Raw genomic sequence first — 14,720 nt, 5'->3', positions numbered from 1 at the left:
AGGCTAAGCAGGGTCATGCCTTGTTAGTACCTGGATGGCAGACCGCCTGGGAATACCAGGAGCCATAGGCTTTTTTTTTTTTGGAGTTGACCTGTTTTTTTTCCTTGTTTCCCAAGGTGACTATGTTGACGTTTCTCAAGAGGTTTGAGGGTGCCAAAAGAGATTGCCTATGGCCACATCACCCTGGAATCACCTGATCTCGGAGGCTAAGCAGGGTCGGGTCTGGTCTGGCTAGTACCTGGATGAAAGACCACCTGGGAATACCAGGTGCCATAGGCTTTTTTTTTGGAGTTGACCTTTTTTTTTTCTTGTTTCCCAAGGCAACCATCTTGGCGTTTCTCAAGAGAGTTGAGGGTGCCAAAATAGATTGCCTACGGCCACATCACCCTGAAACTGCCCGATTTCGTCTGATCTCAGAGGCTAAGCAGGGTCGGGCCTCGATGGGAGACCGCTTGGGAATACCAGGTGCCATTGGCTTTTTTTTTTTTTTTTTTTTGGAGTTGACCTGTTTTTTTTTCTTGTTTCCCAAGGTGACCATCTTGGCGTTTCTAAGAGGGTTGAGGGTGCGAGAAGAGATTGCCTACAGCCACATCACCCTGAAAGTGCCCGATCTCGTCTGATCTAGGAGGCTAAGCAGAGTCGGGCCTGGTTAGTACCTGGATGAAAGACCACCTGGGAATACCAGGTGCCATAGGCTTTTTTTTTTTTTGGAGTTGACCTTTTTTTTTCTTGTTTCCCAAGGCGACCATCTTGGCGTTTCTCAAGTGAGTTGAGGGTGCCAAAATAGACTGCCTATGGCCACATCACCCTGAAAGCGCCCGATTTCTTCTGATCTCAGAGGTTAAGCAGGGTCGGGCCTGGATGGGAGACCGCTTGGGAATACCAGGTGCCGTTGGCTTTATTTTTTTTTGGAGTTGTCTTGTTTTTTTTTCTTGTTTCCCAAGGTGACCATCTTGGTGTTTCTCAAGAGGTTTGAGGGTGCCAAAAAAGATTACCTACAGCCATATCACCCTGAAAGCGCCCAATCTCATCTGACCTCGGAGGATAAGCAGGGTCGGGCCTGGATGGGAGACTGCTTGGGAATACCAGGTGCCATTGGTTTTTTTTTTTTTTGGAGTTGACCTGTTTATTTTTCTTATTTCCCAAGGTGACCATCTTGGCGTTTCTCAAAAGGGTTGAGGGTGCCAAAGGCACTCACCTATGGCCACATCACCCTGAAAGCGCCCAATATCATCTGATCTCAGAGGCTAAGCAGGGTCAGGCCTGGTTAGTACATGGATGGGAGACCACCAGGGAGCACCAGGCGTTGTAGGCTTTTTTTTTGGAGTTGACCTGTTTTTTTTTTTTTGTTTCCCAAGGTGACCATCTTGGCGTTTCTCAAGTGGGTTGAGGGTACCAAAAGAGTTTGCCTACAGTCACATTGCCCTGTAAATATCTGATCTCAGAGGCTAAGCAAGGTCGGGCCTGGTTAGTATCTTGATGGGAGACCGCCTGGGAATACCAGGTGCCGTAGGTTTTTTTTTTTTTTTTTTTTGGAGTTGACCTGATTTTTTCTGGTTTCCCTACGTGACCATCTTGGCATTTCTCAAGAGGATTGAGGGTGCCAAAGAAGATTGCCTATGGCCACATCACCCTGACAGCGCGCGATGTCCTCTGATCTCAGATGCTAAGCAGGGTCTGGATGAAAGTCCGCCTGGGACTACCAGGTGCCATAGGCTACTATTTGTTTTTGGAGTTGACCTCTTTTTTTTTTCCTTGTTTCCCAAGGTGACCATCTTGGCATTTCTCAAGAGGCTTGAGGGTGCCAAAGGAGATTGCCTATGGCCACATCACTCTGAAAGCACTTGATCTCGGAGGCTCAGCAGGGTTGGGTCTGGTTAGTATGTGGATGGGAGACCACCTGGGAATACCAGGTGCCGTAGGCTACTTTTTTTTTGGAATTGATCTATATTTTTTTCTTGTTTCCCAAGGTGACCATCTTGGCATTTCTCAAGAGGCTTGAGGGTGCCAAGGAAGATTGCCTATGGCCACGTCACCCTGACAGCGCCCGATGTCTGATCTTGGATGCTAATCAGGGTCGAGCCTGGATGGGAGTCCGCCTGGGAATACCAGGTGCCATAGGCTACTTTTTTTTTTTGGAGTCGACCTCTTTTTTTTTCTTGAAAGCGCCTGATCTCATCTCATCTCGGAGGCTAAGCGGGGTCGGGCCTGGTTAGTACCTTTATCGGAGACTGCCTAGGAATACCAGGTGCCATAGGCTTCTTTTTTTTTTTTCTTCAGAGTTAACCTATTTTTTTTCTTGTTTCCCATGGTGACCATCTTGGCGTTTCTCAAGAGGCTTGAGGGTGCCAAAGGAGATTGCCTATGGCCACATCACCCTGAAAGCGCCTGATCTCATTTGATCTCGGAGGCTAAGCGGGGTCGGGCCTGTTTAATACCTGGATGGGAGACTGCCTGGGAATACCAGGTGCTGTAGCCTTGTTTTTTTTTTTTTTTGGAGTTCGACAATTTTTTTTCTTGTTTCCCATGGTGATCATCTTGACGTTTCTCAAGAGGCTTGAGGGTGCCAAAGGCAATTGCCTATGGCAACATCACTCTGAAAGCGCCCAATCTCGTCTGCTCTTGGGGGCTAAGCAAAGTAAGGCTTGGTTAGTACCTGGATGGGAGATAGCATCGGATTACCAGGTGCCGTAGGCTTCTTTTTTTTTGGAGTTGACCTATTTTTTTTCTTGTTTCCCATGGTGACCATCTTGGCGTTTCTCAAGAGGCTTGAGGGTGCCAAGGAAGGTTGCCTATGGCCACATCACCCTGACAGCGCCTGATGTCATCTGATCTCGGATGCTAAGCAGGATCGAGCCTGGATGGGAGTCTGCCTGGGAATACCAGGTGCCATAGGCTACAATTTTTTTTTGAAGTTGACCTCTTTTTCTTGTTTCCCAAGGTGACCATCTTGGAGTTTCTCAAGAGGCTTAAGAGTGCCAAAGGAGATTGCCTATGGCCACATCACCCTGAAAGCGCCCGATCTCGTCTGATTTCGGAGGCTAAGCGGGGTCAGGCCTGGTTAGTACCTTTATCGGAGTCCGCCTGGGAATACCAGGTGCCGTAGGCTTCTTTTTTTTTTTGTTGGAGTTCACCTATTTTTTTTTCTTGTTCCCCATGGTGACCATCTTGGCATTTCTCAAGAGGCTTGATGGTGCCAAAGGCAAATGCCTACGTTCACATCACCCTAAAAGCGCCCGATCTCATCTGACCTCAGAGGCTAAGCAGGGTCGGGCCTGGTTAGTACCTGGATGGGCAACTGCCTGGGAATACCAGGTGGCATGGCCTTCTTTTTCTTTTTTTGGAGTTCACCTATTTTTTTTCTTGTTTCTCATGGTGACCATCTTGGCATTTCTCAAGAGGCTTGACGGTGCCAAAGGCAATTTCCTATGCCCACATCACCTTGAAAGCGTCCGATCTCATTTGATCTCGGAGGCCAAGCAGGATTGTGCCTAGTTAGTACCTGAATGGGAGACCGCCTGGGATTATCAGGTGCCGTAGGCTTTTTTTTTTTTTTGGAGTTGACCTGTTTTTTTTTCTTGTTTCCCAAGGTGACCATCTTGGCGTTTCTCAAGAGGGTTGAGGGTGCCAAAAGAGACTGTGGCCACATCACCCTGAAAGCGCCCAATCTCGTCTGATCCTGGAGGCTAAGCAGGGTTGTACCTGGATGGGAGACTGCCTGGGAATACCAAGTGCCGTAGGCTTTTTTTTTTGGAGTTGACCTGTTTTTTTTTCTTGTTTCCCTAGGCGACCATCTTGGCGTTTCTCAAGAGGGTTGAGGGTGCCAAAATAGATGTCATACAGCCACATTGTGACGGGAGGGCCCGTGGAACTCAGAATACATCTTATGTCTAAGTCACCCTGTGCTATCCTGGCACAGGGTGAGTGAGAAAATATATCTTGGACTACTTAAAATGGGACAGTAATATTTGTCCACAATATCTCCCAGGATGTATGTAGAGACTATTATTGGTTTGGTTGATTCTGAACTCAATCTGTTAATTGAGTGAGCTGATCACATTAGCCTCCAGGGCTGGCTAGGAGCCGAACTGTTGATGAATAGGCTGAGGAGGGGGGAGATTGTTGTTTGTATTGTTAATTGTAATTAGCTCCAGCTATTGTGTTTATACTACTGTGTGAAGTTTGGTGCCCACAAGTCTGTCATCTGGTCTAGGTAAATTTTTTAGTTAATTAGCTCATGTTAATTATGTTAATTAGGTTACAGATGTATTGTTAGAGGAGGTTCCAACGGCATATAAAGTCTTGTAATTTTGATTCTAAATAAAAAACAGTTCATGGTAGCAACAAGCAAGTGTCGCCTTGTTTTGTGCTCAGAGAGGTTGGAATATCTGATATCTGTATACAGACTGGGAGGAAGTGGTATATGACGGAAGCACTCAAGCGGAGTGTGGGACGTTCCGTGACATTGGTGGCAAGCAGCGGGAAAGCTTCCTGCAGTCTGGGACATCCAAACTTCCATCTGGATCCAAGGTCCAGATAGCAGGAGAGGAGAGGTACAGATACCAGCCGCCATGGATGAGGAATTCAGAAGGAGGTTGCGAGAGATACAGATACAGCACAGAGGACCAGTATCGGAGCAGGTCCTGCTGGGATGGTGTGATTCTATTCGCTGCAAACTCTGGAAGGAAGCGCTAGCCCGTGAGCAGCGACACCAGGGAAAAGTTCTCCCCTCCATCGAGGAAAGGTACTGGTCGCAGTACGGACTGTGGGTGCGGTTTTTGGGAGAAAAACCACACAAGAAGCAGACAGCTGAATTAAGCAGGCTGGTCTGGGCAGAGATAAAGCTGGATGAGAGCTACAGAGCCCTCCGGTGGTATGTATCCCAAGCATGTCCCTGGATAGCGGATGACAGCCCAACGGAAGGCTTAAGCTACGGCGGCTTGGGACTGTTGTATGTGAAGCTGACAGGGGACTCTAACTTTGGGAGTGATTTGGAGTGGTGGGTGGACGAAATCATGGATTTCAGAGAAGGGCTACTGAACATTTCGGAAGTGCACTGGGCACAGGAAGATTTGGAGTTTCTGGCCGTTCAGGAATGGGAGCTAGAGATCGCTTACAGACGGCTGCTAGACATTGCTCAGTGCCAGGGCTGGGCTCCCTTTGCCTGGGACTATCAGGAAATACCAGCTGACAACCCGGAAATCCTGGCTGAAGAGTCGGCAATGTGGCAGAGCAATAGAGTGCCCCCACAGCTAGGGAGGCAAAGGTCTTATGGCGGATGCAGCAAGTGCTGACTGACCTTGATGATCCTGTTTCTGCATGGGATGATCTTGGATGGAGGAATGTGCCTGTCCAGCAGCATGTCAGAGAATCTGCAGCGGAAAATCTGGAGATTGCCATCCCCAAACCTGAAGTGTGGACAACCGGGCAGAGCTCTGCTAACCTCTGCCCAGCACTGATAGCATCTTCTGGATTCCATGGACAGGAGATGGTGAACCTCCATCCCCAGACACCAGTTGCAGAGACAGGGGATTTGATAGACTTTTCTGCTGAGGAAGAACCATCGGGTGAGCCCCCAGCAGAAGAGTTGGGATTAGGGCCAAACTTCATTGCGCTCTGCTCAGCACTGATGGCATCTTCTGAGTTCCACGGACAGGAGATGGTGAACCTCTATCCACAGACACCAGTTATAGAGGTAGGGGATTTAATAGACTTTTCTGCTGAGGAAGAACAACCTGATGAGCCTCCAGCAGAAGAGCTGCTATTGGGGCCAAACTTCACTGTGCTCTGCCCAGCACCAACAGCAGTATCTGTGGAGTTACAACAAACTTCTCCAGCTGAAGATCTGACAACCGGACAGAGGGTCCAAGACCTCTGCCCCACACCTGTGGCAGTTTCGGAGGCCCAGGGTGAGAAGGTGGCAATCACTTCCCAGCAGCAGATACAGGGGGAGAAGGGAGAGGGGGTGTGTGTTGTCCCTGTCCAACAGTTGGTCAGGGTGGAGGAAGCGGCCTTCCCTCCCCAGCAAAGATCAGTGCACCTGGGAGACAGTACCATAGACATGTTGTCCAAGCAACCAGATGAGGGAATGGAAAAGGAAGCAGCCGGCTCACCTCCCCAATGGCAGCTACACAGTTTGGGAGTGGAGGAAGCCAGCCTCCTGCCCCAACGGTTAGCCGGAGCGGAGGATGCGGAGTCCCCAGCAGAAGTGCTGGCAACAGGGCAGAGTGTTACCAACCTCTGCCCAGCACCGCCAACAACTACAGAGTTCCAGGGAGGCGGGGCAGTCGGTTTCCCTCCCCAACAGTTAGCCGGAACAGATGGTGTGGGGTTTCCAGCAGAAGGGCTGGCAACAGGGCCGAGGACTACTGGAGAGGATGGATTTCCTGTGAAGGTGGATGGGACTTCAGTCTCCACCTGTATACTCCAGGGATGCTGGGCAGTGGGCCCAGATCCCCAACAGCATGACAGAGTGAGCCCAGACACCCTGTCTTCTCTCCAGCGGCAGAAAGGATTCCAGGTAGAAGGGCCAGTCCAGGCCTCTCCCCAGCGGCAGATATGTTCTCTGAGAGAGGCAGAGGTTGGCTGGGTGAGTAATGCTTTGTTTGGAACAATTTATTTGGGGTACTGTGTGGGTACAGGCAGTAGAGGACTGGAACTACTTACTAACTTCGGAGTCAACCCGTCTGGGGTCTCCTCCTGTGTTAGTCTTCTGCCGAAAGAGGAAAGATGTGACGGGAGGGCCCGTGGAACTCAGAATACATCTTTTGTCTAAGTCACCCTGTGCTATCCTGGCACAGGGTGAGTGAGAAAATATATCTTGGACTACTTAAAATGGGACAGTAATATTTGTCCACAATATCTCCCAGGATGTATGTAGAGACTATTATTGGTTTGGTTGATTCTGAACTCAACCTGTTAATTGAGTGAGCTGATCACATTAGCCTCCAGGACTGGCTAGGAGCCGAACTGTTGATGAATAGGCTGAGGAGGGGGGAGATTGTTGTTTGTATTGTTAATTGTAATTAGCTCCAGCTATTGTGTTTATACTACTATGTGAAGCTCGGTGCCCACAAGTCTGTCATCTGGTCTGGGTAAATTTTTTAGTTAATTAGCTCATGTTAATTATGTTAATTAGGTTACAGTTGTATTGTTAGAGGAGGTTCCAACGGCATACAAAGTCTTGTAATTTTGATTCTAAATAAAAAACAGTTCATGGTAGCAACAAGCAAGTGTCGCCTTGTTTTGTGCTCAGAAAGGTTAGAATATCTGATATCTGTATACAGACTGGGAGGAAGTGGTATATGACGGAAGCACTCAAGCGGAGTGTGGGACGTTCCGTGACACACATCATCCTGAAAGCGCTCGATCTTGTCTGATCTTGGAGGCTAAGCAGAGTCGTGCCTGGTTAGTATCTGGATGGGAGTCCGCCCGGGAATACCTGGTGCTGTAGGCTTTTTTTATGGAGTTGACCTGTTTTTTTTTTGTTTTCCTAGGCGACCATCTTGGCATTTCTCAAGAGGGTTGAGGGTTCCATAAACAATTTCCTACGGCCACATCCTAGGCGACCATCTTGGCATTTCTCAAGAGGGTTGAGGGTTCCATAAACAATTTCCTACGGCCAATCACAAGAGGATTGAGAGTGCCAAGGAAGCATGCCTTTGGCCACATCACCCTGACAGCCCTGATGTCGTCTGATCTTGGATGCTAAGCAGGGTCGAGCCTGCATAGGAGTCCGCTTGGGAATACCAGCAGGTGCCATAGGCTATTTTTTTTTTTGAGTTGACCTCTTTTTTTTTCTTGTTTCCCAAGGTGACAATCTTAGCATTTCTCAAGAGGCTTGAGGGAGCCAAAGGAGGATGCCAAAGAAGATTGCCTACAGCCACATCACCCTGAAAGCGTCCCATCTTGTTTGATCTCGGAGGCTCAGCAGCGTCGGGTCTGGTTAGTATGTGGATGGGAGACCGCCTGGGAATACCAGGTGCCGTAGGCTTCTTTTTTTTTTTTTTGGAGTTGACCTATTTTTTTTTCTTGATTCGCCCGATGTCATCTGATCTCCGATACTAAGCAGGGTCGAGCCTGGATGGGAGTCCGCCTGGGAATATCAGGTGTCATGGGCTACTTTTTTTTATTGGAGTTGACCTCTTTTTTTTTTCTTGTTTCTCAAAGCGACCATCTTGGCATTTCTCAAGAGGCTTGAGGGTGCCAAAGGAGATTGCCTATGGCCACATCACCCTGGAAGCGCCAATCTCATCTGACCTCATAGGATAAGCAGCATCGGGCCTGGTTAATACCTGGATGGGAGACTGCCTGGGAATACCAGGTGCCGTAGCCTTCTTTTTTTTTTTTGGAGTTCACTTATTTTTTTTCTTGTTTGCCACGGTGACCATCTTGGCGTTTCTCAAGAGGCTAGAGGGTGCCAAAGGCAATTGCTTACGCCCTCTTCACAGTGAAAATGCCCAATCTCATCTGATCTTGGAGACTAAGCAGGGTCGGGCCTGGTTAGTACCTGAGAGACCGCCTGGGAATACCAGATGCTGTAGGCTTTTTTTTTTGGAGTTGACCTGTTTTTTTTTTTCTTGTTTCCCAAGGTGACCATCTTGGCATTACTCAAGTGGGTTGAGGGTGCAAGAAAAGACTGCCTATGGCCACATCACCCTGAAAGCGCCCGATCTCGTCTGATTCTTGGAGGCTAAGCAGGGTCGTGCCTTGTTAGTACCTGGTTGGGAGACCGCCTAGGAATACCAAGTGTCGTAGGCTTTTTTTTTTTTTTTTTTGGAGTTGACCTTTTTTTTTTCTTCTTGTTTCCCAAGGCGACCATCTTGGCGTTTCTCAAGAGGATTGAGGGTGTCAAAATAGAATGCCTACAGCCACATCACCCTGAATGCGCCCAATCTCATCTGATCTTGGAGGCTAAACAGGGTCGTGCATTGTTAGTACCTGGATGGGAGACCACCTGAGAATACCAGGTGCCGTGGACTTTTTTTTTGACTTGACATGTTTTTTTTCTTGTTTCCCAAGGTGACCATCTTGGCGTTTCTCATGAAGGTTGAGGGTGCCAATAGAGTTTGCCTGTGGTCACATTGGCACATCTGATTCTCGGAAGCTAAGCAGAGTTGGGCCTGGTTAGTACCTTGATGGGAGACCTCATGGGAATACCAGGTGCCGTAGACTTTTTTTTTTGGAGTTCAGCGATTTTTTTTTCTTGTTTTCCATGGTGACCACCTTGCGTTTCTCAAGACTCTTGAGGGTGCCATAGGCAATTGCCTAAGGCCACATCACCCTGAAAGCGCCCAATCTCAACTATCCTCGGAGGCTAAGCAGGGTCAGGCCTTCTTAATACCTGTATGGGAGACTGCCTGGGAATAACAGGTGCCGTAGCCTTGTTTTTTTTTTTGGAGTCTCAGAATTTTTTTTCTTGTTTTCCATGGTGACCATCTTGGCGTTTCTCAAGGGTCTTGAGGGTGCCAAAGGCAATTGCCTATGGCAACATCACTCTGAAAGCGTCTGATCTTGGGGACTAAGCAAAGTAAGGCTTGGTTAGTACCTGGATGGGAGACAGCATCGGAATACCAGGTGCCATAGGCTTCTATTTTTTTTCTTGGAGTTGACCTATTTTTTTCTTGTTTCCCATGGTGACCATCTTTGTGTTTCTCAAGAGGCTTGAGGGTGCAATAGTAGATTGCCAAAGCTACATCTCACTGAAAGCATCTGATCTTGGAGGCTAAGCAGGGTCAGGCCTGCTTACTAGCTGGATGGGAGACTGCCTGGGAATACCAGGTACCGTAGGCTATTTTTTTTTGGCGTTGACCTATATTTTTCTCTTGTTTCCCAAGGTGAGCATCTTGGCGTTTCTCAAGAGGCTTGAGGCTGCCAAGAAAGATCGCCTATGGCCACATCACCCTGACAGCGCCTGATGTCATCTGATCTTGGATGCTAAGCAGGATCGAGCCTGGATGGGAGTCCACCTGGGAATACCAGGTGCCATAGGCTACAATTTTTTTTTTTTGGAGTTGACCTGTTTTTTTTTTTGTTTCCCAAGGTGACCATCTTGGCGTTTCTCAAGTAGCTTGAGGGTGCCAAAAGAGTCTGCCTACCCTCACATCACTCTTAAAGCATCTGATCTCGGAGGCTAAACAGGGTTGGGCCTGGTTAACACCTGGATGAAAGACCACCTGGAATACCAGGTGCCGTAGGCTTTTTTTGGGGGGTTGACCTTTTTTTTCTTGTTTCCGAAGGCGACCGTCTTGGCGTATCTCAAGAGGGTTGAGGGTGCCAAAAGGTAGTGCCCACGGCCACATCACCCTGAAAGTGCACAATCTCGGAGGCTTAGCTTGTTGGGCCTGGTTAGTACCTGAATGGGAGACCTCCTGGGAATACCAGGTGACGAACGCTTTTTTTTGGAGTTGACCTGTTTTTTTTTTTGTTTCCCAAGGTGACTCAAGACTTGACTTGGCGTTTCTCAAGAGGGTTGAGGATGCCAAAAGAGATTTCCTCAGGCCACGTCACCCTGAAAGCACCTGATCTTGTTGGATCTCTGAAGCTAAGCAGAGTCGTACCTGGATGGGGGACTGCCTGGGATTACCAGGTGCCGTGAGGTTTTTTTTTTTTTTTGAGTTGACCTGTTTCGTTTTTCTTATTTCCCTAGGCGACCATCTTGGTGTTTCTCAAGAGGGTTGAGGGTGCCAAAATAGTTTGCCTACACTCACATCGCCCTGAAAATGTCTGATTTCAGAGGCTAAGCAGGGTCGTGCCTGGTTAGTACCTTGATGGGAGATCGCCTGGCAATAATAGGTGCTGTAGGCTTTTTTTTTTTTGGAGTTGACCTGTTTTTTTTTCTTGTTTCCCTAGGCGACCACCTTGGTGTTTCTCAAGAGGGTTGAGGGTGGCCAAAGAGACTTCCTACGGCCAAGTCACCCTGAAAGCACCTGATCTTGTCTGATCTCTGAGGCTAAGCAGAGTCCAGAGTCCTGCCTGGTTAGTACCTGGATGGGAGTCTGTCTGGGAATCCTATCTGCCGTAGGCTTTTTTTTTTTTCTTTGAGTTGACCTGTTTCTTTTTTTTGTTTTACAAGGCGACCATCTTGGCGTTTCTCAAAAGGGTTGAGGATGGCATAAGTGATCGCCTAAGGCCACATCACCCTGAAAGTGTCAAATCTCGTCTGATCTCAGAGGCTAAGCAGGGTCAGGCCTGTTTAGTACCTGGGTGGGAGACCACATGGGAATTCTAGGTGCAGTAGGCTTTCTTTTTTTTGGAGTTGACCTTTTTTTTTTTTCTTGTTTCCCAAGGCCACCATCTTGGCATTTCTTAAGAGGGTTGAGGGTGCAAAAAATAGATTGCCTACAGCCACATCACCATGAAAGCTCCCCATCTCATCTGACCTTGGAGGCTAAGCTGGGTCGAGCCTGGTTAGTACCTGGATGGGAGACTGCCTAGGAATACCAGGTGCCGTTCAATATTTTTTGGAGTTGACCTATTTTTTTTTTTTGTTTCCCAAGGTGACCATCTTGGCATTTCTCAAGAGGGTTGAGGGTGCCAAAAGAGCTTTCCTATGGCCACATCACCTTGAAAGCACCTGATCTTGTCGGATCTCTGAGGCTTAGCAGAGTCCTGCCTGGTTAGTACCTAGATGGGAGACCTCCTGGGAATACCAGGTGCTGTAGGTTTTTTTTTTTTGGAGTTGCCCTGTTTTTTTTTTTCTTGTTTCCCTAGGCGACTATCTTGGTGTTTCTCAAGAGGGTTGAGAGTGCCAAAATAGTTTGCCTACACTCACATTGCCCTAAAAATGTCTGGTTTTGGAGGCTAAGCAGGGCCGTGCCTGGTTAGTACCTTGATGGGAGACTGCCTGGAAAAAATAGGTCCAGTTTTTTTTTTTTTTTTTTTTTGGAGTTGACCTGTTTTTTTTTTCTTGTTTCCCTATCCGACCATCTTGGTGTTTCTCAAGAGGTTTGAGGGTGCCAAAAGAGACTTCCTATGGCCAAGTCACCCTGAAAGCACCCGATCTTGTCTGATCTCTGAGATTAAGCAGAGTTCTGCCTGGTTAGTACCTGGATAGGAGACCGCCTGGGAATACCAGGTGCCATAGGCTTTTTTTTTTTTTGGAGTTGACCTTTTTTCTTTTTCTTGTTTCCAAAGGTGACTATCTTGGCGTTTCTCAAGAGTGATGAGGTCTCCAGCAGCAGTTGCCAACATAACCCTGAAGCTGTTTGTTTTCAGAATCTAAGCAGGGTCGGGCCTGGTTAGTACCTGGATGGGAGCCCGCCTGGGAATGCCAGGTGCCGTAAGGTTGACCTGTTTTTTTTTCTTGTTTCCCAAGGTGACCATCTTGTTGTTTCTCAAGAGGGTTGAGGGTGCCAAAATAGTTTGCCTATGCTCACATCGTCCTGAAAACGTCACATCTCAGAAGCTTAGCAGGGTCAGGCCTCATTAGTACCTTGATGGGAGACCGCCTGGGAATACCAGATGCTGTAGACTTTTTTTGGAGTTGACCTATTTTTTTTCTTGTTTCCCAAGGAGACCATCTTGGCGTTTCTCAAGAGGGTTGAGGGTACCAAAAGAGATTGCCTATGGCCACATCACCCTGAAAGCGCCCTGACTTGTCTGATCTCAGATGCTAAACAGAGTTGGGCCTGGTTAGTACCTGGATGGAAAACTGCCTGGGAATACCAGGTGCCGTAGGCTTTTTTTTTTCTTTTAGTTGACCTGTTTTTTTTTCTTGTTTCCCAAGGTGACTATCTTGGCATTTCTCAAGAGGGTTGAGGGTTGAGGGTTCCAGAAGCAACAGCCTACGGCCACATCACCCCGAAAGCACCTGATCTCAGAGACTTAGTAGGGTTGGTCCTGGTTTTTGGAGTTGACCTTTTTTTTTTTTTTTTTTTTTTCAAGTTTCCCAAGGCGACCATCTTGGCGTTTCTCAAGAGTGTCGAGGGTGCCAAAAGAGATTGCCTACGGCTACATCACCCTGAAAGTGCCCAATCTCGGCTAAGCAGGGTCTGGCCTAGTTAGTACCTAGATGGAAGACTGCCTGGGAATGCCAGGTGCCATAGGTTTCTTGTTTTTTTTTTTTTGGAGTTGACCTGTTTTTTTTCTTGTTTCCATTGTGACCATCTTGGCTTTTCTCAAGAGGCTTGAGGGTGCCAAATGAGTTTACCTACGCCACATTACCCTGAAAGTGCCTGATCTGTTTGATCTTTGTGGCTAAGTGGGGTCTGGCCCAGTTAGTACCTGGATGGGAGACCGCCTGGGAATCCCAGGTGCTGTAGACTTTTTTTTTTGTGTTGACCTGTTTTTTTTTCTTATTTCCCAAGGTGACCATCTTGGCGTTTCTCAAGAGGATGAGGGTGCCGAAATAGATTGGCTATGGCCACATCACACTGAAAGCATCTGATCTCGGAGGCTAAGCAGGGTTGGGCTCTTTTTTTCTTGTTTCCCAAGGTGACCATCTTGGCGTTTCTGAAGAGGCTTGAGAGTGCTGTAGTAGATTGTCTAAGGCCACATCACACTGAAAGCATCTGATCTCGGAGACTAAGCAGGGTTGGGCCCGGTTAGTTCCCAGTATGGGAGACCGCCTGGGAATACCAGTTGCCATAGCCTTCTTTTTTTTTTTGGAGTTGACCTCTTTTTTTTCTTGTTTCCCAAGGTGACCATCTTGGCGTTTCTGAAGAGGCTTGAGAGTGCTATAGTAGATTGTCTAAGGCCACATCACACTGAAAGCATCTGATCTCGGAGGCTAAGCAGGGTTGGGCCTGGTTAGTACCTGAATAGGAGACCGCCTGGGAATACCAGTTGCCATAGGCTTCTTTTTTTTTTTTTTGGAGTTGACCTCTTTTTTTTCTTGTTTCCCAAGGTGACCATCTTGGCGTTTCTCAAGAGGGTTGAGGGTGTGTGTTGCATTTGTTAAAAATATGATTTTTTTATATTAATCAGACATAAGATACATGGGACAATATTACAATAGTGAGTTGATCAGATTACTGTCAGTTTTTTTGGCTTGAGTAGATTTCTCAAACAAATGCTGTTTCATACAATGGGGTTGAAAACGATTGTTGTATTCAATTGACAGTTTTCAACAGGCTATTGTCTCTATAGCTGCAGTAAGCAAGTAAGACATTACTCGTTTGAGATTCTTTCAGCTCTCAAACTGAAAGAATGACTGTTAGTCGGTTGTTATGGAAACAAGTTTGTAACCATGAATTTTTGGTAACAAACTTGTACAAATAAAAAGGGATGAGTAGAGACTGGGACACATCATCATGCTTTGTAAGATCAGAAGCCACTCATGATAGAAGAAAGGTGCCTGATGCTCCAGGAGTAACGTTGCCAATGGAGGTCACGAACATACAGTAACAGAAGATAAGTAACCTTTAAATGTATTTGTACTGGTATAGACCATAGGCTGTTCATTTGCTAGGCATTTTGCTTGTTATAGATATCTGTCAGTCTTGTATTGTATTCCTAATATTGTAATAGTTTTGTATGTACAGCATCTATGTATAGTAAAAGCACATTTACACACTGCAGAAATCTCAGCTTCCTTGCTTATACCACAGAGTAACCTTGGTAGATAGACGCAAGCAAAACATTTGGGGGCTCGTGCCACGATCTGTGCTATAATTCAATTGAAGAAGATCTGTTTTTCTGTAGTGTGTTGTGTAGCTTGTGATAGGTAAAATGCTCTGTAAGCTGTTTAGGAAAAGCAAGGCTGCAGAGGGTTCTGGTGG

General features: G+C 47.2%; 11 pseudogenes; all 11 read left to right on the top strand.

The window, feature by feature from the left end:
* The first annotated feature begins 578 nt into the window (after positions 1-578).
* Positions 579-697, top strand: LOC141104104 (5S ribosomal RNA; annotated as a pseudogene).
* Positions 698-1,816: 1,119 nt separating this feature from the next.
* On the top strand, positions 1,817-1,925 carry LOC141104121 (5S ribosomal RNA; annotated as a pseudogene).
* Positions 1,926-2,360: 435 nt separating this feature from the next.
* Positions 2,361-2,479, top strand: LOC141103940 (5S ribosomal RNA; annotated as a pseudogene).
* Positions 2,480-2,990: 511 nt separating this feature from the next.
* Positions 2,991-3,109, top strand: LOC141104015 (5S ribosomal RNA; annotated as a pseudogene).
* Positions 3,110-3,208: 99 nt separating this feature from the next.
* Positions 3,209-3,327, top strand: LOC141104096 (5S ribosomal RNA; annotated as a pseudogene).
* A 97-nt stretch (positions 3,328-3,424) lies between these two features.
* On the top strand, positions 3,425-3,543 carry LOC141104119 (5S ribosomal RNA; annotated as a pseudogene).
* A 5,097-nt stretch (positions 3,544-8,640) lies between these two features.
* LOC141104107 (5S ribosomal RNA) lies at positions 8,641-8,760 on the top strand (annotated as a pseudogene).
* A 102-nt stretch (positions 8,761-8,862) lies between these two features.
* LOC141104099 (5S ribosomal RNA) lies at positions 8,863-8,981 on the top strand (annotated as a pseudogene).
* Positions 8,982-11,547: 2,566 nt separating this feature from the next.
* On the top strand, positions 11,548-11,666 carry LOC141104111 (5S ribosomal RNA; annotated as a pseudogene).
* A 303-nt stretch (positions 11,667-11,969) lies between these two features.
* On the top strand, positions 11,970-12,088 carry LOC141104112 (5S ribosomal RNA; annotated as a pseudogene).
* Positions 12,089-12,562: 474 nt separating this feature from the next.
* Positions 12,563-12,681, top strand: LOC141104114 (5S ribosomal RNA; annotated as a pseudogene).
* The last annotated feature ends 2,039 nt before the right edge of the window (positions 12,682-14,720 follow it).

Source organism: Aquarana catesbeiana, linkage group LG07 (genome assembly GCF_042186555.1).
Source record: "Aquarana catesbeiana isolate 2022-GZ linkage group LG07, ASM4218655v1, whole genome shotgun sequence".
NCBI classification, from domain to species: domain Eukaryota; kingdom Metazoa; phylum Chordata; class Amphibia; order Anura; family Ranidae; genus Aquarana; species Aquarana catesbeiana.
The sequence above is the reverse complement of the archived record's forward strand: the minus strand, read 5'-3'. Positions and strand labels throughout refer to the sequence as shown.